At 42.3% G+C, this 25,347-nt stretch overlaps 2 long non-coding RNA genes across 2 annotated transcripts; both read left to right on the forward strand.

The window, feature by feature from the left end:
* The first annotated feature begins 2,191 nt into the window (after window positions 1–2,191).
* On the forward strand, window positions 2,192–4,363 carry LOC309341378. The gene is made up of 3 exons (XR_014156281.1): window positions 2,192–2,433; window positions 3,664–3,782; window positions 4,300–4,363. It is a non-coding gene; the product is annotated as an uncharacterized lncRNA (long non-coding RNA).
* A 92-nt stretch (window positions 4,364–4,455) lies between these two features.
* On the forward strand, window positions 4,456–19,823 carry LOC309341420. Its single transcript, XR_014156322.1, has 3 exons — window positions 4,456–4,522; window positions 7,434–7,531; window positions 19,710–19,823. It is a non-coding gene; the product is annotated as an uncharacterized lncRNA (long non-coding RNA).
* Window positions 19,824–25,347: the final 5,524 nt, after the last annotated feature.

The raw sequence follows: 25,347 nt of genomic DNA on the forward strand, positions 1-25,347 counted from the left end.
ATGATGTCATGAGAGAGACACAAACCTGTTGACGGCAGAGCTTGAGCAAAAGCACAAACTGTACTGACCCCCATTTGGCTTGACAATCTATGGGGGAGGGGGCAGAGCTTTCAGCCTGGTCTTTCAACTCTGGAGCTGAGATAGCGTGGAGCTTCTCCACCAGCCTAGTGGGGCTGGTCTGCAAGTTAAGGTAGCACAGAAACTTAGCAAGCTGTCATCTACTGGGCTATACCATGTTTCTATCTAGCTCAGTATTAGCTGTACTAGCTCTCTGGGGTATCAGACATGGGACATAAAAGCCTTACCTGGAGATCCCGGGGATTTAACTGGAAATCTTCTGCAGATGTACTGCCACCAAGTTATCTGCAATGATGCTCAGCCACAGAGGAGCACTGGGTGTGTTCCAGTCTGCACTCCTTGTTTGCCAGTGTGGTGTAGTGGTTAAGAGTGGTGGACTCATAATCTGGTGAACCAGGTTTGCTTCCCCGCTCCTCCACATGCAGCTGCTACCTTGGGCTAGTCACACTTCTCTGAAGTCTCTCAGCCTCACTCACCTCACAGAGTGTTTGTTGTGGGGGAGGAAGGGAAAGGAGAATGTTAGCCACTTTGAGACTCCTTAGGGTAGTGATAAAGCAGGATATCAAATCCAAACTCCTCCTCCTCCTCCTCCTCCTCCTCCTCTTCTTCTTCTTCTTGCACAGCTCTGATAAGAGGCTAAGCAGGCCTCCCAACCACTTCATGGGGGCCATGTGTTTTCCGTAAAATGTACTTCAGGCTGTTCTGAAATATCATAGATCTCTTGATCGATAGGTTTAGTGTTAGTCCTTAACAGTTTTGGTTCATGGTTCCTAAAGGACTACCTCCCTCCCATATCATCCTGCCCACACCCTAAGATCCGATGGAGAGGCCCTTCTCTGTATCCCACCATTGATGGGTGCTAGGTTAGCTGAGATGACTGGAGGGACGTTTTCTATGGCTGCCCCCAGTTGTGCTGTCTAGGCCATCAGGAAGTAACTCCAACATCTTAATCAGAGATGTTTCATCATCCCGAGACTTGGGAATTGCAAGGAATTGATCTGGGGATCTTCTACATGCAAGAGAGAGAAGAGTGCTAACATTGATTTGCTTGTATTTGAACGACAATGAATTCTGTAGGCCAGCCTTCCCAAAACTACTGCACAAAGTCTTAGTACAAAACATCTGGAGGGCTCCAGCTTGGTGAAAGCTACTGTAGGCTAAAGAAAATCAGAGCAGATTTTATCCCTGTTTGGCACTTCTAAACATGTCAGTGCTACAGCTTGGGTGTACTTTTATCTATTTCTGTAAAGAAAGAATCAACCTTGATTGGCACTTGTGCTATAGAAATGCATGAAAGTGTTCTAAGAAAGCATCCATTAGCACCTACAGCAGCATTAGCATACAGAGAAGATAAAAGAAGCAGGTGCCTCCAGTGTCTCTCGGTACCTGCATGGGCTCCTATCTTTTCGCCCACCTGGGCACAACCTTTACAGGCAGGCAGGTACATGCCCTGCTTGGAAACCTTTTGGCTGAAATCCTTGATAGAACTCTGGTCTGTGGCTAACCTCTTAAACGTCAGTTGGAGGTCACTTTCAGATATCCTCATTATTAGAACAAAAGAGCAGCTTTTTCAGAATTTGTGCTCAGTCAGTACAGTGCACTGCATGTAGGCAGTGTATTGAAAGAATGTGCATTGCAAGTGTGGAATATTCAAAAGAACCCAAAATATTGTCAAACACAGTGTTATCCACCTTCCTCTCTGTGTAATAGCTGTTGGGTGTTGGCCTGTGTGGCATTCATACGGACCCCCGGTCATACACCCATACACCGCTAATCCACTGCCACCAACCAGGTCCTCCCCGGTAAATCACTTAGTCTCAGTCAGGTTCATAAGTTAACAATGAAGATTGTAGCTGAGGCTCCAATACTTTGGCCACCTCATGAGAAGAGAAGACTCCCTGGAAAAGACCCTGATGCTGGGAAAGATGGAGGGCACAAGGAGAAGGGGACGACAGAGGACGAGATGGTTGGACAGTGTTCTCGAAGCTACCAGCATGAGTCTGACCAAACTGCAGGAGGCAGTGGAAGACAGGAGTGCCTGGCATGATCAGGTCCATGGGGTCACAAAGAGTCGGACACGACTAAACGACTAAACAACAACAAGTTTATTGCAATTACAAATAAACTTTAAATGCATTTGAAACGCTGTTACCCTTTACCCTCTTAGTCTTATTTTATTCTGTCTCTAACTCTTCTACCTCCCCTCACACAAGAACCAACTGCACTAACTGTCTCTCTATTTCCATCTGTCTGCCAACTGCTTTCCCAACTGCCTTTTCCCAACCAACCAACCAACCAACCAACCAACCAACCAACCAACTAACTAAAGCTCGGGCTAAGCCCTTTTATAAACAGGTAGGCTCCGCCTCTGGCTTTTCTATTAGTCTACCTATTAACCCTTTCTCTCCCCCTGTACAGACATTTTCAAATGAACGGGCAAATGCCACAACCTGTACAAGTGGCCATAACACAGGAACACTGGAAGCTTCCTTGTAATGAGTTGGGGCATTTCCCCATCTAGCTCAGTATTCTGTACAGCAGCTCTCCAAAGTGGCAGATGAGGGACATTCCCCGTCCTACCTGGCGATGCTGGGGATTGAACCTGGGACGTTCTGCATGCAAGGGAGATGGTCTGCTACTGAGCTTTGACTCATTCCCCAATGTGCTGCTGCTGTTTTACCTCCTTTCCCCTTTCTGCATGCTTATATTGTGCCTTTGACACTATTGCTGAGGCAGAGCATAGGATCCCAACTGCTTAAGCTGGGACAAGTCATCGAGTAGCCATAACCGTAGTAGCTGCACCATGGATTGGCAAGTAATTATGCCAAACTATGTGGATTGTGGCCATTGCTTTTAATGGGATCGAATTGGCACAGGGGCATCCACTTGTGATCAACCATTTCATAGCTGGGCTGTCTGTTAAATGCTGCTGCTTCCTGTTAACTTATGTCCTAAACAGGGGCATAGCTTCGAATTGCAGTACAGCGGCCAGAAAAAAATTGGCAGTAATTTTGGAACATGTAATATTTCTTAGACTTTGCTGCTGTAAATCTAGGATAAACACATCCCCCCAATATGCTGCCTCATTCTGCATGCTGCGTGTGCTGCATAATCCCAACATTTATTTAGCAGTGTTCTGTTAATAAAGGATAATGAGATACCGTAACACGGCAATGCAATTTACGAGGAAGCATCTAACGAAGGCTTGGAAAAACAAACAAGCCAGTTGCAACAGCAAAATCCGATCCATAACTTCACTCTCTGCTGTATTGGGAAATTAAATTAAATATATATATATGTGGAAACTCCTATGATTGGAACATTGTGTACCAGCTGTCTCATGCAGCTGACTAATTGATCTCTCTGTCCAGCAAATCAGGAACATTTGCTACTGTTTATTCAGAGCAAACAGGAAAGCATTGCATGAAATTACACATACACACCACACTTTTTATGAGCTCTTGCCATTTAGGAGAACATTCATGAGAAAAACGAAATTTGAAAGGTATCTCCAAGAGTATTATCTGGTGCAACATCCTTGCACTTGACAAGTTCTTCCTTCTCTGTGTTGTTGTTTCCAAACAGGTCCTAACACAGGAACCTTGACTTGACAGTATTGATCCTGAGCTGGTAAGAAATTTAAAATAAGTGACAGAGAAGGAGAAGATGAAAAGCATCGAGGGGAGGACAGATAAGCATCCTAGGTAAGTACAAGGATGCGTGGCAATTTAAATCAAGTGTACATGGATAGGTGGTGTCCAGCATCCCTGAGACCAACTAATTTGAAGTCAAATCATAGTCCATCTGTCCCCCCCCCAAAAAAAGTATTTTTAACTAAAGGTGAAGGTAAAGGGACCCCTGACCATTAGGTCCAGTCGTGACCGACTCTGGGGTTGTGGCGCTCATTTCGCTTTCAGGCCGAGGAAGCCGGCGTTTGTCCGCAAACAGCTTCTGGGTCATGTGGCCAGCATGGCTAAGCCGCTTCTGGAAAACCAGAGCACCACACGGAAACGCCATTTACCTTCTCGCCAGAGCTGTACCTATTTATCTACTTGCACTTTGACGTGCTTTCAAACTGCTAGGTTGGCAGGAACAGGGACCAAGCAATGAGAGTTTACCCCATTGCGGGGATTCAAACCGCCGACCTTCTGATTGGCAAGTCCTAGGCTCTGTGGTTTAACCCACAGTGCTAACTGCTTTCTCTCAATTATACTTTTGTAGAATGTTGTGAACTATGAGATCAGGCAACCCAACCAAGATGCTCTTATGCTTGGTAAGTATTTTCTGTGTTTGGATCCATCAGTTTTCTTGAATGTTCTTGAGAACATTTCAGGAGTAACATTCCAATTCCAGAACTGGAACCCTCTCTTATTCCTAGGTGTGTTTGTGTAGCAAGAGGCAATCAAATTTCCAAGTCATTTTCCACCGTGGCTGTTGGCATTGAGTAGGTGCAAGGCAGTAAACCAAATTACAAGGGGGTGGGGTGATTGTAGACGAAATTCAAGAATGCCCGTGTAAAATGCATCTGTACCATCAGCATGCATCCAACGTTATAACCTAGCAGAGAAATCTTGGAAAATACACAAATACTCTTTGCCCCAGAACACTTACCAGAACACTCACCAGTATTGAGGTGATTCCCAGTCTAGCCGAGGAGAGCTTGCCTAACACTAAAATTAATTTTCCCCTTTGCAGAATGAGAGACATTTACATTTTAACAGCGAGGTTGCAAGAATCTCAATGGCTTCTAATGCCCGTCCTTGTTATATCAAACTCAATGTCACAAATATTTACATAACCAAGGATAATTAATACGTCTGTAATCACTTTTGTTGGCAGTGTTTGAAAGGAAAGCAGTGCTTCAACTTTAGCCCTCTAATCTAAAGAAAAGAAAAAGTCAGTATTGTATAATCAAAGTTAGGAATATTGAACACCAAATTACCAATAAGGTTAAAACCCAACAGCCTGAAGTAATATTAATGTTTCTCATTTTAGTTTACAGACAATAATTTCTTCATTTCCTACCTGCTACCCACAACATTTCAAAGGGGGAATGTCCTTGATTCCTCCTAGCATTGAGTATTAAAAGAGTCTGGAATCTACTGAGAAGAAAATGTAGCTTAGGTTCCAGATAGAGCCTGAAACTAATTAGTTGTTTACAGAGCAATCCTAAATACAAGAATCTGTCATAACTTATGTTGTCTTAAACCAGGCATAGGCAAACTCGGCCCTCCAGATGTTTTGGGACTACAACTCCCATCATCCCTAGCTAACAGGACCAGTGGTCAGGGATGATGAGAATTGTAGTCTCAAAACATGTGGAGGGCTGAGTTTGCCTATGCCTGTCTTAAATTAATTCAGTTCGAATTACTCCTGTTCCTGTTTAGGCTGAGCTGGTTCAAGCCTTGCAGAGGGAAAATGAAGCCTGGCATGTGACTAAACTGAAAGAGGTTTGGAATAGGTGTAAGTGGAAGTCTTCCCTTGCTGCAGAGGTAAACAATGGAGCTCCCTCTCACAGGAGGCAGCCAATCAAGGTGGCTTTAAAAGAGGATTAGAACAAATCATGGAGGAGAAAGCTATTGAAGGCTACTGGCCACAACAATGGCTGTACTATGCCTCCACCAACTGAGGCAGAAATGCTTCTGAATACCAGTTGCTGGAAATCACTGGAAGGGAGAGAGTTATTGTGCTCAGGTCCTGCTTGCAAGGTTCCCACAGGCTTCTGATCTGTGTGAATAGGATGCTCAACTAGATGGGCCATTGGCCTGATCCAGCTGATTCTTCTTATGTTCTATTTTTGAGTGTAAGTTCTGCCCGCCAACCCGCCATCTCAGCTGGGTTGAGGGTGTTATGCCAGTGTATGCCTGCCTGAACTGGGTTGGGGAAGCTACAATATGATACAATACAATAATCTTTATTATCATTGTCCCATACAGAACAATGAAATTGAAAAAATCTACATCAGACATTCAAAAACCAACAAGCCTGCTATCCCAGCTATCCCAGCCTGGTTAGCCCCCTAAAAACTCTGATACCCCATAATTAAATACAATATACTCCCATAGAGACTACCTTACACTGTGTTTAAAACCAAAATCGCATTTGGATAGAAACTGTTTCTCAGGCGGCTAGTCCTAGGCTTTATAACCCTGTGCCTTCTTCCAGAAGGCAGAAACTGAAAGAGATCATTTCTGGGGTGTGCACTATCTCTGCAGCTTTCTTATGACCCCCTGGTAGCATAGATTTGATCCAAGGTGGGAAGAGTGCCCCCAATTATTCTCTCTGCAGTCTTTACAACCCTGGACAGCATTGTTTTTCCCCTGACCGTGCAGCCCCCAAACCACACACAGAGACCATAAGTTAATACACTCTCAACAGTACAATGGTAAAATGCCATCAACAAGTTATGCTGAGCTGGGATGATGGAGCTATGCTGGAATAGCCCTTGGTGAATCTCAACTCAGTTAGGATAGCCCAAGATTTGCTTTTCTAAATTTCCTCAATCCAGTTTAGGTTTGGGCTGTTCTGTAATTAATTGCCCACTAAGTTTGTGAGCCTGCCCCTACTTTCCTAGTAGCAAACCCTACTGAATTAATAGGACTTCTGGTTAAGGTTGTGCTGTTAATTATTTGTCAAGTAACTTGTGTCATACCCCACCCAGGGCAGTTTACAAAATCATAACACAGTACACATATAAAACAATGGTGGCAATCGTTTAAAAACCCATGCCGGGTGAACCAGTTTACAATCATCATTATAAATCACCACCCAACCAACAGAACCATCTACACTAAAAGAACCAATTCTGAGAAAACAGCCTTTAAGAGAAAGTGGCCCAAATGAGAGAGGCTGTAGCTGTAACCCTGGCAATGTTCAGACTATAAGAACCTTGGTGGGAAGGGAGTTCCACAGTCAGGGGGCCACCACCAGAAAGACCCATCTTTTGTACCCATCAGCTGAGTTGATGTATGAGCAGAGGCTCTGAGGCAGATCTAAATATTTGGACAAGCTTGTATTTTAGGCAGTCCATGAACTGTGGTCCCAAATAGTTTAAAGGTCAAAACCATCGCCGTGAATTGGGTCTGGAAACACACCGACAACCTGCACAACTGGTACAGAATTTGTGTTGTATTATCCAATCATTATGAAACAAGCAACAGCGTTTTGCATTTGCCCCGGGCTCCATGAGGGAAAGGAAAGCTGCAATTAATAATCACGATCAGTCTTGCGATCTGAGCCATTGTTTCAACTCTCATATCTAAAGTGGTTTCTGCTGCGAATGAATCTTTTGGTGTTAAATAGATTGTTTGTTTTAAAAAGATGCTCTGTCTTCCCACCTCTCCTCACCTTCCTAGAGGGGAGCTGCACTTTCACCAGCAATACAAATTGTTGAATTATTCTGTTCCATTTAAAAAAAAGAAAAGAAATACAAAGATGTTTTCACACAAAGGAGGTGAGCGTCTAGATGGATATTTCTATGACAGTAAGATTTAAATTTCACAGCTTTCTGAATATGCCTGCCTGGAGGGAATTATTTCCATGTATGTAGAAAACTGACCTGCTTTCTTTTTTACTGCTCAGACCAGTACTAGTTATCTCAGATAGTGATGCAGAAGAAATGCCAATAATGGAAAAGAAAAGAATAGCATGCCATAGGTTATATTGTATTTACTGTTTGTTTGCTTTTTAAAAACCCATTTTAAAACTGTCCATCATAATATCAGATTTCTGAGAGGTGTGCAACATAAGCACACACGAGAGAGAGAGAGAGAGAGAGAGAGAGCAGCAAGAAAACTTCTTAAAACAGACCCACAATATAATCTTATGCATGTCTTCCACTCCCAGATAAATTGGCTATCACTGCAGCCTACAACTTGCACAATTAAATCAGCTAAATCCTAATTCAGTTGATTTAAATCAACTAAATCAAATCAACTAAACTAGGCACGGTAAGTAAAAAAATGTTCTTTCTTGGCACCTAAATGACACCACTGCTGGTGCCAGGGGAACATCTGGGGCACCATGACTGAGAAAGTCTCCTCCCTTGTAGATTATCTTTGTGCCTCTGATGGGTGAGAGACATGGAGACATACCTTGGCAGATGATCTTACAGCATAGATAGAGTATCTGTGACCCTCTGTGTGTTACTGGACCATAATGTACATCATCTTGACCTCTGGTCATGCTGGCTGAAGCTGATGTATGCTGAAGTCCAACAACATCTGAAGAGCCACAGGTTTCCTACACCTGCCTTAAAAAATGGGCAGGTTGATCGGGGAGTCAGTGCTCCTGCTCAGGTGCCAATAGGTGTAGGGAGCCTAAATGTAATAGCCCAGAATCAATGATTAACACATGTATGGAAACCGGACATATAGTTATCTCCCATGCAGTATTCAGGGTTCAAATAGGGTAGATTCCATCACTGGGGAAGTGGCCACCACTTTAGCCCTGTAACTGGCTCCTAAAAAGATGTAATTTGGCAGTCAAAAAACTGATAAAGACCTGCAAGCACCTAAAATGACAAATACAGGACTTCCGGTCGGCGCCAGCGTTTGATGGCGGTCCTAGCCTCGAGCTCCGAGGCAGGACTGCTCCGTAAGTTCGGGTCTTACCCGCTACGGCAAGCGGGGGACCCCTAAAATCACAGGCGCTGAAGCCTGTGAGCAAGGAGATTCGGTGGGCACCTTCGCGCCCCCCCGGCATCGTGAAAGAGCCTTTTTAAAGGCTCCGGAGCGGCATCGGGGTGAGCGCGGTGCTGAGGATCGCTACCCAGCTTACGGAGTGAAGCCGCGTCGCCATTAACGGAGAGCGCCGATTCCTTTCTGAAATCAACGATTGGCAACAACAATACCCGTGAGTAAGATCGCAAAAGTAAAACGGGACTTAAAAATTTAGAAGATTTGGCTGAAAACGGGAAGGCAAAATTAAGGAAGTCAGCCTCCCGGAACTGCATGACTAACGGAGCAATGAAAAGACTAAGCTGTGTTTAAATGGACTTTCCTTTTAACTCTTATTAAACCAGACATCGAAAGGATCTCCCCCCTGTTGTGCAGGAGAAGGGGGGGAGGAAACAGAATTAATTTAACCTGCAAAAGAAAGGGATAAGGAATAAAAAACCTCTGCTGCCGATACTTCTGGCCAGGCTGCCGGAGCAGCGATCGCCTGAAAAAAGGAACTGTCAAGTGAGCTGTCAAAGGACAGCGGCTACAAAATAAGACTTATTTTGAAACATACTCGGGACTTTGGTGGATTACAATTTTAACAGTAAAGTGCTACAAACTAAAGACTTTTAATGGGACTTTTGCCTTTGGACTTTCTGTTTCTTTGTTCTGGGTGCCTTTGGATGGTTACAATTTCCCCCTCTAGAGGGCTTTAGTTACATTACAGTGTATCCAGTGGGATTTTCCACTTGCAACTTTCCTGTGTGAATGACCTTGAGTTATGAGCAACCCGTCAGAAGAGATTTCAACAAGAAGTAAAACAAAGCAGGCTCAAAAACAAGCTCAAAAAAGAGGCTCCTTATCAGGAGCAGCAGCTGCACAAGAAAAAATAACAGCAGCATCAATGGAGTCAATGACACAGGCCCTGCTTAAAATAAATCAGTCACTAGAAGTACTCACTAAGCAATCTGCAGAACTTACCAAACAGTCTACAGAGAACTCTAAGAAACTGACGGAATTGACAACAAGACTAGACCTGAATACAACAACAATTTCATCTAATACAGATTCTATAAACCGTTTGGTTCAAGAATCCACGGAAACAAGGAGAATAGCTGAGAGTGCCAGGTCCACTGCTGAAGAAACCAAAGGAAAGTTTGCGCCTATTGTAAAAAAAGTACATGAACATGATTCAGCATTAGCCCTACTAGAACTGGAAAGGAAAAGTAAGAATCTGAAATTAAGACTGGTTCCAGAAGAGGAAGAGGACAAGCTTGGGGAATTTCTCACAGATAAATTTCAAGACTTCTGGAATGATGAGCTAGATGGAGAGGAAGATGAATTTATGATAACTTCAGCCTTTCGGATTGGCAGGAAGCAAGGGAAGAAGCCAAGAGATTGTTTAATTACCTTAGGATTAAAGGAACAAAGAGACAAAATATTGAACCTACACTTCCAGAAGGCCTTGGTCATTAAAAATTCTCAGATTCAAATCTTCAAGGATATTCCTAAATATTTTTTGGAGGTTAGATCTCAATTTAAAGAACTAGTTGATCTACTTAAGAAGAACAATATCCCATTCAGGTGGGAATTTCCACAAGGGCTGTCCTTTAGCTACAAAGGGAAGAAAATTAAAATAAAAACAAACCAGGATAAAGAGATCTTTTTGGAAAGAAATCAAGAGGATCTTCAGAAAGGAACTGTCAGTGAGGAGGAAGTACCGGACATCTCAAATCTATCTTTTGGACTGAACCGAGCACCGACCGAGGAGGAACAACAACTGGGTGCAGTCGGTGGAAGATCTACCCAGTAACCAAAATGTCTCTGCAACTCTTCAGTTGGAACTGCAATGGTTTGAACCACCCTCGAAAAAGGGGCCAAGTATTTCATTTATTAAAGAAGGAACATCTAGATGTAATCTGTTTACAAGAAACCCACATTGCCAGGATACATAGAAAACTTTTAACAAATAAGAGATTAGGACAAGAATTTATATCATCAGATAGAGTCAAGAAAAGAGGAGTTGTGATTTATGTCAAGGAAAAATTTGAACCAAAATTGATCTTTAAGGATGATCAAGGAAGATACCTGGCAGTGGAAATCCAAATTCATGGAGAAAAAATATTGATTGTTGGAGTTTATGCACCAAATGAGGGGAAGGCTGAATTCTTTAAGAAGTTGCATGAGACTTTAATGGACTTTTTGGACTCTAAAATTATAATGATGGGTGACATGAATGGAGTCGTCTCTACAAATATGGATAAGGCCCAAAGACAAACAATATCTAATGATGGAAGACTACCAAAGACTTTTTTTGACCTGACTGACACTATGGATCTGATTGATATTTGGAGAACTAGGAACCCTCTGGAAAGGGAGGGGACCTTCTTCTCTGAAGCAAAAATGACATGGACTAGAATTGATCAAATATGGATTTCTAGTAATCTGGCATCAAAGGTTAAAAAAACAGAAATCTGCCCAAAGACCTGTTCTGACCACAATGCTGTCAAGATGGAAATGAAACTGACAACAGCTGGAACCTTTAGATGGAGAATGAATGACACCCTCTTTGGAGATGAGGAAATTTGCAAAAAGGCCCAAAAAACACTTAAAGACTACTTCGAGATCAATTTGAGATCAGACACAGAAAAAAGAATCATTTGGGACGCAAGTAAAGCCGTGATGCGTGGCTTCCTAATACAACAGAATTCAATAAAGAGGAAAAAACAGAATGAGAAGAAAGAGAAAATTTGGAATCTAATAAAAGAAGGGGAGAAGAAACTGAGATCTAAGCCTAAATCCCAGGAGATATTAAGAGAAATAAAATTTTATCAAACACAATATATGGAATTGATGAACCAGGAAATAGAATGGAAAATTAAACAAATGAGACAAAAGACTTTTGAGTCTGCAGATAAATGTGGGAAGCTACTGTCTTGGCAACTGAAAAAGAGACAAAAATTGAATACAGTGACATCACTCGAAGTAGATGGGAAGTCTATTAATAAACCAAATGAGATAAGTAATTGTTTTCAAAGTTTCTTTAAGAAATTATACAAACAAGGGCCAAAAAATGAACAGGAGATAGAAGAATTTATTGGAAAATACGGACTATCAAAAATCTCTGAAAACAACAGAAGGAGTTTAAATGAGAAAATTACAGATCAAGAAATAGAGAGTGCCATCCAGGATATGAAGCTGGGAAAATCACCAGGACCAGATGGACTAACCGCGAGATATTATAAAGTATTGAAGGATTGGTTAATACAACCACTGAAAGAAGTCTGCAATCAAATTTTGGAGGGGAAAAAGGCTCCCGAATCGTGGAAGGAAGCATTCATCTCACTTATACCAAAGACAGAAACTGAGAAACATCAAGTTAAGAATTACCGCCCTATATCACTTTTGAATGTGGATTATAAAATTTTTGCAGACATTCTAGCAAAAAGATTCAAAAAAGTTTTGTTAGAGGAGATTCACAGGGACCAAACAGGCTTTCTACCAGGCAGGCAATTGTCAGACAATGTGAGGAATATTATAGATATTCTAGAACTTTTGGAAACTGATATAAATAGAAAAGCTGTTTTGATTTTTGTGGATGCAGAGAAAGCCTTTGACAATATTTGTTGGAGCTTTATGAAGAGGAATCTCCAAGGAATGGGGGTAGGCAAGAACTTTGAAAATGGTATAAGTGCAATTTATTCTGAGCAAAAGGCTAAACTTATTGTAAATGGTATGGTTATGGATGAAATTCCAATAGAGAAAGGGACACGACAGGGATGCCCAATTTCCCCTCTATTGTTTATATCGGTACTGGAGGTTTTCCTTAATATGATTAGAAGAGACCAGCTGGTTAAAGGTATACAGGTCGGAATTAAACATTATAAGCTAAGAGCATTTGCAGATGACCTAGTTTTGACATTACAACAGCCAGAAACTAGCACAAAAAGAGTTCTGGAACTTATTGAAATATTTGGTCAGGTAGCAGGTTTTAAATTGAATAAACACAAGACAAAGGTGTTGGGAAAAAATCTTACGGTGGAGGAAAAAGATAGTTTTCAAAGAGAAACTGGTTTGGAAATTACTAAAAAGGTAAAATATCTGGGGGTGAATTTAACATCTAAGAATGTGAACCTATTTAAAGATAACTATGAGAAATGCTGGGCTGAAGTGAAGAAAGATTTTGATATATGGTCAAGATTGAGACTTTCCTTGTTAGGCCGAATTGCTGTAATTAAGATGAATGTATTGCCGAGATTGTTGTTTTTGTTCCAGACATTGCAAATTTTAGATAAGATGGACTGTTTCAAGAAGTGGCAGAAAGATATATCTAAATTTGTCTGGCAGGGCAAAAAACCCAGAATTAAATTTAAGATTTTGACTGACGCAAAGGATAGAGGGGGCTTTGCCCTGCCGGACTTAAAACTTTATTATGAAGCAGCAGCTTTTTGCTGGCTGAAACCATGGCTACTTCTTGAGAATACAGACATTCTGGACTTGGAAGGTTATGATAATAGTTTTGGTTGGCATGCATATTTATGGTATGACAAGGTAAAGGTACATAGAAATTTTAAAAATCATATTATTAGGAAAGCATTGTATAATGTATGGAATCGATATAAAGATTTGTTTGAAAGTAAAACCCCCAGGTGGCTGTCACCAATGGAAGCTAAGGCGGTAAAAAGATTGAACATGGATACAGACTGGCCAAAATATTGTGAAATTATAGAATATGATGGTGAAAAGTTGAAACTACAGAGTTTTGAGAAATTGAAACCTAAAGTCCGAGATTGGTTACATTATTACCAGATTAATGAAACTTTTAAGCAGGACAGAAAACTAGGATTCCAGAAGGAGAGGTCAAAGTTAGAAACAGAATTGCTAGAACCCAATACTAAGAATTTGTCTAGAATGTATAATCTGCTGCTAAAATGGAACACACAAGATGAAACGGTTAAATCAGCCATGATTAAGTGGGCACAAGATATCGGCCATGATATTATGTTTGCTGACTGGGAGCAGTTATGGACCACAGGTATTAAATTTACGGCATGTAGTGCCCTGAAAGAGAACTTAATGAAAATGATCTATAGGTGGTACATGACCCCAGTCAAGCTAGCAAAGATATATCATTTGCCCAATAACAATTGCTGGAAGTGTAATGAATGTGAAGGAACCTTTTATCACCTTTGGTGGACCTGCCCAAAGATTAAGGCCTACTGGGAAATGATCTATAATGAAATTAAGAAAATCCTTAAGTGGACATTTGTAAAGAAACCGGAGGCTTTTCTCCTGGGCATGGTCGGCCAACTGGTACCAAAGAAAGATAGGACCTTTTTTATGTACGCAACAACAGCAGCAAGAATCCTTTTGGCGAAGTATTGGAAGACTAAAGAATTACCTACTCTGGAAGAATGGCAGACCAAGGTGACTGAATTTATGGGACTGGCAGAGATGACCGGCAGAATCCGTGACCAGAGGAAAGAGACAGTGGAGGAGGACTGGAAAAAATTTAAAATCTATCTTAAAAATTGTTGTAAAATTTCGGAATGTTAAGATGTCAGGGGATTGGATACAAAGAATTACAGCTATAAATCGAAATTTATAAAGCAGAAACTCTTTTTAAAGAGAACTAAATATAAAAATGGGATGAAGAATTGCTAAAAATTTTGAAATTTGGATGCAGTGAAGGGGAGGTTTGGGGAAGTCGCATTATGTTTGTTTGTTTTTTGTTTATGTTGTAAAATCAATAAAAATTATTATAAAAAAAATAAAATAAAATGACAAATACAGAGGTGTGGAAGGGCAGCTCCATTAACATGTGACCACAAAATTTCAGACCCCCCAAACTGATGCCCAAGTTTAGCGCTAGTTTAGTGCTGTTTTGTGCCATGAAGCCTGCATTTTGTGCTGCCTTCCAAACTGTGTATTTGACACAGCAAATCAAGGTAACAAGTTAAGGTCAAAAAATCCAAACTTGTCGGATTGACTCCAAACAGGTGAAACGTTTTGCACAAAACTAGCGCCAAACTTTGGCATCAGTTTGGGGGGATCCAAAATTTGGGGGCCACACATTAATGGCGCTTGGAAGAGGCATGGATGAGGAAGCTCACAGGCTTGCCAATTGGGTTATGATGATGGTTGACTGAAACTTAGAGGGTGAGAAGCATGGTGGTTATGATTATTGTCAATTTAGGGGGCCTGTGTTTGAGTTTCAAAGGAGTGAAGACTGAGACATGAGTCCCTTTGCCCTTGGGAAACCTGCGCTCAGGCTGTTTAGGACCATAGTTTTAAAAAATGGAGGGAAGTTCACAATCACAACTGTTTCATTAGATTTAAATTAAACTTTAAATTCAGCTACATTTATATCCTCATTGTAATTTTGTTTTACACAACTCTGTTAATTAACTTCTCAAATGCAGTGCATTCATCTGCAGTCACTTATTATGCATCCAGTAGCTCCAGCCCTTCGCTTGATGTACTTATTATTTCATTCACATGATCAGGCAGAAGTCAACTTCTTTAAGAACGCATCATTGTATTCGGTGATGAAAGGGAACACTGAACTGTAGCTATTGTGTCTGTAAGGAGACAAAGACAAACTTGCACTTGATGAATTCTAGGAAACACACCAGGAAGAACAAGTTGAAAATCTCCACCCCACCACCACCACAAAAAACCCTGTTAACATTCCATGTTGACCTTTGATGGACCATTCAGAGAATTCAGAGGAGGGGGCAGTAAATTCTCGCATAAGGGCTGCTTCTCACAACAGTGGTAGCTGGTGCCCACTGAGACTGGGGGGACCAGGAGCAGCTGGAGACAGTGACGAGCAGCTTCAAGTAATTCTAGTTTTGCCTCCATCATCCTTAGGTCTGCTAAGTTCTACAAGGATGGCACTGAAGCTAAATAGGAGCACATTGCCCCAGGCTGCAAGGAAGAATGCAGGCAGATGAGGGATGCCTAGGGCCTGATGAAGGGTTGTTGGGCAGTGCCACGTTCTCCCTAATGGACCATGGCCATCTGTCATGGATGCTTTAGCTGAGATTCCTGCCTTGCAGTGGGTTAGATTTGATGACCCTTGGGGCCCTTCCAACTCCATGATTCTATGACCAACCTCTCCTGTCTCACATTATAGCATGTCAAGAATGGAGGATAGCCATGGGTTTACAGAGTCTTTACAGAGCCAACGTGGTGTAGTGGTTAAGAGTGGTGGACTCGTAATGTGGTGAACTAGGTTCGCTTCCCTGCTCCTCCACATGCAGCTGCTGGGTGACCTTGGGCTGGTCACACTTCTCTGAAGTCTCTCAGCTTCACTCACCTCACAGAGTGTTTGTTGTGGGGGAGGAAGGGAAAAGGAGAATGTTAGCTGCTTTGAGACTCCTTAAGGGAAGTGAAAGGCAGGATATCAAGTTCAAACTCCTCCTCCTCCTCCTCCTCCTCCTGCTCCTCCTCCTCCTCCTCCTCCTCTTCTTCTTCTTCTTCTTGTCTTCTACTTGTAGTACAGTACCTCTACAAGTCTTCTACCTGAAGGGCTTTTGGAGGACAGGCCCCTGTTTGAAGGCATCCTCTTATCTGAAGGCTGATTTAAAGGTAAAGAACCATCAGAAGAGAGCTGATGGGTCTTGAAGTTGCCCCACAACCATGTCCACCTGGGCAGCAGATAAAGTCAGAAGTGATGGGTGTAGCCCTCGGTGGGAATGGTTGTCACAGAGGCTTTTAGACTACTGCTCTATTTTACAGCTTTATTCAGAGACAATATTATTATTAATATTATTATTATTGCGTTTATATACCGCCCTATACCCGAGGGTCTCAGGGTGGATCACAGGATAAAATCAAGATATAAACCTACAAAATACCTAATAAAAACAAAAACAACAACCCAATAGCCCTCTCATAAACATTGTCAGCCATGAGGGAACTTTCAGCTTCCTTCAAAATACCTAAACAAAATCCTACAATTTCACTTCACATTTCATTTAAACTAGGAGGTGTGCAAAAATCCCCGCTGAGCAGGATTTTGATTTTGTTTTTGCTTGTCTTACTCAAGATTGTTTGGCTTTCCTCAAAATTCTACATCTGTTTTGCCAGAGGATTTGCTTCAAGTTCCACTTTGGAAAGTATTCAAATCTTTTTTCTGCTATTTACTGTTTTCTACTATTTATCATTGGGATGCGGGTGGCACTGTGGGTTAAACCTAGGACTTGCCGATCAGAAGGTCGGCGGTTCGAATCCCAGCGACACAGGGTGAGCTCCCTGCTCCTGCCAATCTAGCAGTTGGAAAGCACGTCAAAGTGCAAGTAAATAAATAGGTACTGCTCTGGCAGGAAGGTAAACGGCGTCTCCGTGCGCTGCTCTGGTTCGCCAGAAGCGGCTTAGTCATGCTGGCCACATGACCCAGAAGCTGTACGCTGGCTCCCTCGGCCAATAAAGTGAGATGAGCGCCGCAACCCCAGAGTCAGCCACGACTGGACCTAATGGTCAGGGGTCCCTTTACCTTTACTATTTATCGTTAGATTTCTGAATTCTACCGTGTGTTTTGTTTTCGTTTTGTTGGTTATTATTTCCTTTCCTTGCATCTACTTTAAACTCAAATCCCTTGCTGGAAGGCCAAAAGCCAAAGAGAAGGAGGCTGTATGTGTATGAGCTGAGAGGGTATTACTGCAAAAGAGATTGCAACCCTAGGAATTTTTTATGGCAAGATCTTAGTCGTGGGCTTTGAATTCTGCAAAGTCCTACCAACAGAAACCTAGTCCCATTTTGTTGTGACAAAAAAAAAGCCACGGCAGTTGTTGCCATGGCAATGAGCAGAGTCTCTGTTTCCCCGATGATGACCTGTAAATTGGTCTCTTTGCCACCAAGTTTTTGAGCTGCTTTCACTCAGCTGCCATTGTTCTTTCTGACCCCAGAGGGGCCTTCTAAGCTCGGACATACTAGGCAAAACATCACAAAAATAAACAAGAAGAGAAAAGTAGCTGTGGCAGGAGTTGGAGTAGAGGGTGCTCCAGGTCTGACTGAACCAGCAGTGAGGGGAAGGGGGTTCCAACCTTCCCTTTCCTGCTTGGTGCATTTTCCCTGTCAAAAGTACCCACAACACACACCATCAGCCAGGAAGAGAAAGACAAAACTCCCAGGTGTACAACTGAGAAGAGGAATTTTAATCAGGAAACTGTCCCAAGGGGGAAGAAGGATCTTATAGTATCACATTGATCTTGTTTTTTATGCTGAAAATGAAGCCAAAGTATGCTAGCACATGCCCAGCAGTATCTTCCTAGTCACTTATTTTATTGCTGCTAATGTTCTATTTTTTTTGTACAATGTGTGAATGTCCTATAACTTTGGATGAAAAAGTGGCGCACTCCAAGGTTTGCAGATAAAGAAAAAAAATAGTTATTTAGAGAAACAAACCCAAGGGGCTGTACCTCTCCAAATATACAGCCCAACGAGGGCATATTTAGTGGCCATGGAACACTGAGTGTCTTGTGGGTTGAACAGAAAATGGAAGCAGGAGGAAAGGAATGGAGTATCCTGATATAAGGCATGACTGACTGGCTGGCTGGCTACATACTGAATAGGAGCACTGAACAATGCAACCTTTTGTTCCTCTACTCACTTGGGTAAGGTAAAGATAAAGGGACCCCTGACCATTAGGTCCAGTCGTGACCAACTCTGGGTTGTGGCGCTCATCTCGCTTTATTGGCTGAGGGAGCCGGCGTACAGCTTCCGGGTCATGACTAAGCCGCTTCTGGCGAACCAGAGCAGTGCCGGAAATGCCGTTTACCTTCCCGCTGGAGCGGTACCCATTTATCTACTTGCACTTTGATGTGCTTTTGAACTGCTAGGTTGGCAGGAGCAGGGACCGAGCAATGGGAGCTCACCCCGTCACGGGGATTTGAACCGCGACTTTCTGATCGGCAAGTCCTAGGCTCTGTGGTTTAACCCACAGCGCCACCCACATCCCACTCATTTGAGTGGTCCAAATCCAGAGATCTCATTCAGCCATGGTGCACCAAGAGCTTTGAGCAGGTCTGTGGACTTCTCACTCCCTCAGGACCACCTACTTCTATTGCAGGTTTCTCTGCCCCTACAAACAGAAACCAATGCAACTGAGTAAGGAAAAGGAAACCGAGTCAGGAAAGAATATAGCCATGACATAATGAACGAAATCACATCATGCATTTTTGGAAAGGTTAATGTATAAATATTATGGGAGAGAAAGGAGAAAAGAGGAAGATGCTTTTGGTAGTCACCATGTAAGGTTCTATAAGGCGTAGCTGTGTTAGCCTATTGCAATGAAAATGCCAGGGCATTACCATCATAAGAACACAAGAAGAGAATGCTGGATCAGGCCACTGGACCATCTAGTCCAACATCCTGCTTTCACATTGGTCAACCAGATGCCTATGGCAACCTTGCAAGCAGAACCAGAGTGCAACCATACTCTCTCCATTTGTGATCTACAGAAAGTGGCATTCAGAGACATAGTGCTACCTACAGTGGAGGCAGAACAAATCCCTCATCACTCATAGCAACTGAAAGCCTTATTGTCTAATCCATATATAAAGCCCTCCACCTTGATGGCCACCACTTGTTGGAGTCAATTCCATAGTTGATCTATGTTCTTTGTGGGAAAAGTTCTTTTTTTCGTCTGCCCCAAAGCTTCCAACATTCATCTTTGTTGTATGGCCCCACATTGTAGAATTATAAAAGAAGAGAAACCTTTCTCCATCCACATTCATAATTTTACTCATTTCTATCATCTTTCTCTTATTCGCCTTTTGTCACCTTACCTAACAGGAAGTTGCTCCAGACCATTGAACATCAACAATGGTTTTGAATAGTCAGTGCAATCATTTTACATATTTTTATTTGCCAATATGCATATGTGTGTGTGTGTACATTTCCTTTCCCTCTGACCTCACTGCTTTCTTCTCTCTTTTTCTCTCTCCACTCCATATGTATATATAGCTACCAGCATAGATGAACACTTCACACCTCTGAAGAAGTGGGCTCAGGTCCACAAAAGCTTACACCCTATTTTTTAAGGTTAATTTTTTTATTTTTAAGGTTTAATAAAAGACCCTTTGTTGTTTCAGTTTTTCGAGCGCACTTGCGAAGGCTCTTCTTTGTACAGTTGTTTACACAGACAACCCCTGTGGCAATTCTTTGTGTCCTCACTGCTTGGGAACCAGGGAGGATATTATTTCAACACTACATGGGAGGGGAGAAAGATAAAGCTGTAGGACATGTGGAATTGCACTGATATATCAAGCCTCTGTCATTTATCAAATCGACATGAATCATATTGATATTTATATATCACTCCAGACTCAGCCCCTGGTTCGTAAATGAGGTTTATGGGGACTGCCAAACACTGCGGCGTGAATGCCTAACAATTGAAAGCTGTCCTTGAGAACACAATGCCAAATCGCAAGAGCATTGGGGTGGGGTGGGGGAATCAATTCAAACCATTAAACCATAAAGTGACCTTCAAGGCTTAGGAACATAGGAAGATGCTGGACACTGAATCAGATCAATGCTCCATCTAACTCATAGCTAGTATTGTCTACACTGACTAGCAGAGAGTTTTAGGGGTTTAGAGAGGGGTCTCTCTCACCCCTCTGGAGATTTCATTGATTTCATGAAATTTAAACACTGCTTGATTGTAAAGAAACAAAGAAGCAGTCAAAGTGGTTTCAAAGAGAATGAAACAATAAAATTATTAGTAAAGACCGTTAAAACAGTTATTTAAGTCGTTCGAAGAACAATGTAAGCAATAAACTAGAAACAGGTTAAAACACACATCAATGTTCTATAGATCTGGATAGGCTTTTATAAAAGAATTGTTTGTAGTAGGCACCAACTAAAGGTGCCTGCCTGCCTGACATCACCAAGCAGGGAGTTCCAAAATTTAGGTGCTGCCGCACTAACAGATCAATTTCTTGCATACATGGGGCAAGGCAATTTTGCAGGTGAACTGGCACCAAGTTGTTAAGGGCTTTATATACACCAATAGCAACAATCTTGAACTTGCCCCAGTAACAAATTGGCAACCAGTGCAGATCTCTAAAGTAAAAAGGTCAAGGACTCCTGGTTGGTTTGTTGTTGCTTAGTTGTTTAGTCATGTCTGACTCTTCGTGACGGCATGGACCAGAGCACACCAGGCACTCCTGTCTTCCACTGCCTCACACAGTTTGGTCAAACTCATGCTGGTAGGTCCAAGAACACTATCCAACCATCTCGTCCTCTGTCGTCCCCTTCTCCTTGTGCCCTCCATCTTTCCCAACATCAGGGTCTTTGGATGGATAGGTTTGATCTTCTTGCAGTCCATGAGACTCTCAAGAGTCTCCTCCAGCACCATAATTCAAAAGCATCAATTCTTTGGCGATCAGCCTTCTTTATAGTCCAGCTCTCACTTCCATACATCACTACTGGGAAAACCATAGCTTTAACTATATGGACCTTTGTTGGCAAGGTGATGTATCTGCTTTTTAAGATGCTGTCTAGGTGGATGGTTAAGACCAGTCAAATGCGACCATAGGGTTGCGGTCTCATCTCGCTTTCAGGCCGAGGGAGCATTTGTCCACAGACAGCTTTCCGGGTTATGTGGCCATCATGTCTAAGCCGCTTCTGGTGCAGCAGAACACCGCGACGGAAGCCAGAGTGCACAGAAACACCGTTTACCTTTCCGTCACAGCAGTTCCTATTTATATCTACTTGCACTACTTGCTTTCGAACTGCAAGGTTGGCAGGAGCTGGGACAGAGCAACAGGAGCTCACATTGGAACCGCCGACCTTCTGATCGGCAAGCCCAAGAGGCTCAGTGGTTTAGACCACAGCACCACCTGTGTCCTAGATCCCTAAGCACAAGTGTTAGTTGATGACAAGGATAGAAATGTTAGGGATAGAACCTGGAACCTTCTATATGCAAAAACAGGTGCTCTACCACTGGAACACAGGCCTTCTGAAATTTCAGGCCTTCCCAAATCCAGGCCCATTCAAATCACTGACACCAAAAGAATATCCGTTTCGCCATTGTGAGAACAGTATATTGGATAGCATGGCCCTTTGGCCTGATCCAGCAGGGCTCTTCTTATGTCAGTAACAGATTTAGACATTTTTGAGTTTGTGTGTGTGTGTTTGAGACCCATCTGTGAGACCCATTGGCTACTCTCACCTGATTTAGTCAGCCAGTTGAAGTCGTTCCCAGGGTGTGGCTGCTATCGCATGCTGGCAGCTTCTAGGAACCACAGCTGAGAACTGAGTGCAGGGTAGGTTGAAAGGTGGACAAACTATCCCAGAAGTAGTATGACATGTCCCCCACCTGAGGTACTACCCCTACTCTAACACCCCTGACACCCTATACAACAGGCCATAGAGGGTCTTCTTCGTTATCCTTTATTTTATGCCCACTCTTATCTCTAAGGGTCTATTCAGTTTGCAAAACATTGAAATTTAAGCAGTCGTACAGTGATACAGGCCAGAACCACACTCAATCAAGCATGTTGTACATCTATTTAAACCTGACCTTCAACTGTTCTATCTGATCGAAACAGTTTCTTCATCGTTCTTTGGATAATGGATTTTTAGCACATATTACGAGCCGGGAAGAATGTGGATTAGCGTCGTCGACATTAAGATGAAAAAGGAGTAAAAACGGTGTTGCTGTTTTTAATAATGATGAAGCCCTTCAACCTGCATTCTAAGGAGCGAAGATGTCGAAATGGATTCAGCTGAATCGAACAAAGCCTATTCATCTGCACAGGGGGATATGAATGACAGAACTAAGTTTAAACCTGGCAAGCTGCCAGCTTAATTGAGACTGATAAATATGCATATTAAAGCCAGCAGCCATCCGGCTAGTTATTTGTGGATTTTTGTTCCTATAAATTCTACTTAGAGAAAGCCAACTAAATGTTGCTGCTGCTGCTGCTGCTGCTGCTGTGTTTCTTGCAAAATCAAACCTTTCCACCCCCTTAATTTCATCAGCACCCTTGGCCTCCGTTGTTTATTATTTAAATTGATATATTCTTTCTGCGTGGATTAGTGGGAACAGCCAGATGAAAAAGCAAGACACAGAATGTTTTTGTTCTAAAGGCTTCCTTTGTAGCTAAGAAACAAATTAGTCAGCTAAGTGACCAGTGCAAATGGAAGAGGAATGAGTTTCGGTTCATATTTTTAATACAAAGCTGACTGATCTGCAGTATACTGATCTGAGCCTGCAATAAACCCAGATGCCAACTTTGCTGCCACATACACCCGGACAACACCATTACTGGCCCCAACAACATCACACATACCATCTCGGGACTATTTAATTGCTCATCGTCTAACATTGTGTATGCCATAAAATGCCAACAGTGTCCTTCAGCTCTCTATATTGGACAAACAGGCCAGACCTTACGCCAAAGAATAAACGGACATAAATCGGACATCAGGAATCACAAGACAGAGAAACCAGTAGGAGAACACTTCAATCTCCCAGGACATTCTATACAAGATCTCAAAGTAGCTGTTTTACTACAAAGGAATTTCAGAAGTAGACTGGAAAGAGAAGCTGCTGAATTACAACTTATCACCAAACTTAAAACCATGGAGAAACCTGGTCTGAACAAAGACCTTGGATTCTTATCTCATTATACATGACAAAGCCATTTTTCACCTTTTCACCCCTTGCTTTTTCCTGTAAGACCTATTGCAGTCATTAAGAGTCGTCAACAGGCTCATCACAGCTATCTGCCAATCACCCATTCCCACCACCCTTCTGAGTAATACCCCTCCCCACCTTCTCACTATATAGAAGGGTCTGGAAACTTCTGTTTCAGTGTATCTGAAGAAGTGTGCATGCACACGAAAGCTCATACCAAGAACTGACTTAGTTGGTCTTTAAGGTGCTACTGGAAGGAATTTGTTTTGTTTTGATCTGCAGTATGTGAACTGAAATACAGCTATCCTTTGAAATGCACATTTTTTGAATTTTGTGGTGCAGTTCTTCAATGAAATATTTATGAAAATGCATATCTTGGGGGAAATTGCTTGCAAAAATGTGTACATCAGGCAAAGTTGCAAATGAAAATGTGTGTGCTCTGTTAACAGTCAGCTCATACAGTCACTCACCTGACAATTATCAAGTGTACAGTATAAAAAGGATCTATTTGCATGTATGAATCAGGTATCAGATAGAAGAGAATGGAGTATGACCAGATGGTGAGGTTGGTGGGAAAACAGTGTAAGGGATGCAATTAGTGAAGGTTAAAAGTGGGTGGGAGGTGGGCAAGGGATCTCCTTCTCTGATGAGGGTGGGATGGTAAAAAATCCAGAAGCCTGGAATTATCTATAATGAGGCTTTATCTATAATAATAGCTTCCAAAAAAACCCTTGCCTTTTTTTACCTACATTTTTTTTAAAAAAAAAATCCCTCTTGTTCCCAAAATGCAAATACATTTCAAGCTGTTGTGAAAATGCACAGTAGGTGTCTCCTTTATTAATATGCATTTGATTAGAGTTGACTTTTTATTTTCCTACCCATAGTCTTGAAAGCTTCAGCGTGAAAATCTCAGAAATAGATGCTTCCATATTCATGCTATTGAATTAATTATACAGTTGGTGTTCTGCTAATCAGACCATCTTCTCTTTTATTTTGTTTATTTGTTTAGTTAACTTCACTTTTAACATGCTTGTCATTTATTACATTTGTAGCCCACTCTACATGGCCACTGGTCCCATCACCTCCTGGCAAAAAGAAGGGGAAGAAATGGAGGCAGTGAGAGGTTTTACTTTCTTGGGCTCCATGATCATGGCACCTGCTTCTTGGGAGAAAAGCAATGACAAACCTAGATAGCATCTTAAAAAGCAGTGACATCACCTTGCCAACAAAGGTCTGTTCTTTCAGTGTATCTGAAGAAGTGTGCATGCACACGAAAGCTCATACCTAGAACTAACTTAGTTGGTCTTTAAGGTGCTACTGGAAGGAAAAAAAAATTATTTTGTTTTGACAAAGGTCCGTATAGTTAAAGCTATGGTTTTCCCAGTGGTGATGTATGGAAGTGAGAGCTGTACCATAAAGAAGGCTGATCACTGAAGAATTGATGCTTTTGAATTATGGTGCTGGAGGAGACTCTTGAGAGTTCCATGGACTGCAAGAAGATCAAGAAAAATCCATTATTAAGGAAATCAGCCCTGAGTGCTCACTGGAAGGACAAATCGTGAAGCTGAGACTTCAGTACTTTTGCCACCTCATGAGAAGAGAAGACTCCCTGGAAAAGACCCTGATGTTGGGAAAGATGGAGGGCACAAGGAGAAGGGGAAGACAGAGGATGAGATGGTTGGACAGTGTTCTCGAAGCTACCAGCATGAGTCTGACCAAACTGCGGGAGGCAGTGGAAGACAGGAGTGCCTGGCGTGCTCTGGTCCATGGGGTCACGAAGAGTCGGACACGACTAAATGACTAAACAACAACAACAACAGCCCCCTCTTCTTTCAAATGATTCAGGGTGGACTACTTAACACAATCTCTTTTCTTCCCCCATTTCACAACAACCCACATAGGTATGTTGGTTGAGCTATATGGTCCCTGAATGGGCTTCATGGCTGAATGAAGGTGTTA

This window comes from Podarcis erhardii, assembly GCF_964252035.2.
Source record: "Podarcis erhardii genome assembly, chromosome: 4".
In the NCBI taxonomy this organism is placed as follows: Eukaryota; Metazoa; Chordata; class Lepidosauria; order Squamata; family Lacertidae; genus Podarcis; species Podarcis erhardii.